The sequence below is a fragment of the Pteropus vampyrus genome, unplaced genomic scaffold (genome assembly GCF_000151845.1).
Source record: "Pteropus vampyrus isolate Shadow unplaced genomic scaffold, Pvam_2.0 Scaffold45, whole genome shotgun sequence".
Taxonomy (NCBI): domain Eukaryota; kingdom Metazoa; phylum Chordata; class Mammalia; order Chiroptera; family Pteropodidae; genus Pteropus; species Pteropus vampyrus.
The window spans coordinates 5227822-5228155 of record NW_011888826.1 but is presented as its reverse complement, the minus strand read 5'-3'; the positions used below and the strand labels follow the sequence as shown (position 1 = coordinate 5228155).

The window sequence follows — 334 nt, the reverse complement described above, 5'->3', positions numbered from 1 at the left end:
GGAGCACTGACAGGACCCAGCATAGTGCAGACGCCTGGGGACTGCTGAAAACGATAAAGAGCTGGGCATTGTGCAGCTGCTCCAGAGGACCTGAGATACGGCAGACAGAACCCAGTACAGCTCAGCACACTCTCCCCCAGGGCAAAGAGAAGAGTGGAGCACGCGACACGTAAAATTAACCATCACAATGTATGTGCACCCAACCTCACTGCACCTAACTATACAAAGCAAACATTGACAATTGTTGGGAGAAATTGACAGCAACAATAATAGTAGGAGACTTCATGCCCCATTTTCAAGAATGGATAGAACATCCAGACAGAAGATTAATTAA

General features: G+C 47.3%; 1 protein-coding gene across 5 annotated transcripts in view; it reads left to right on the top strand.

Annotated features, from left to right (window-relative positions):
• NSMAF (neutral sphingomyelinase activation associated factor) overlaps positions 1 to 334 on the top strand; it is a 63176-nt gene that overhangs the window by 32767 nt on the left and 30075 nt on the right. The window lies entirely within an intron of this gene.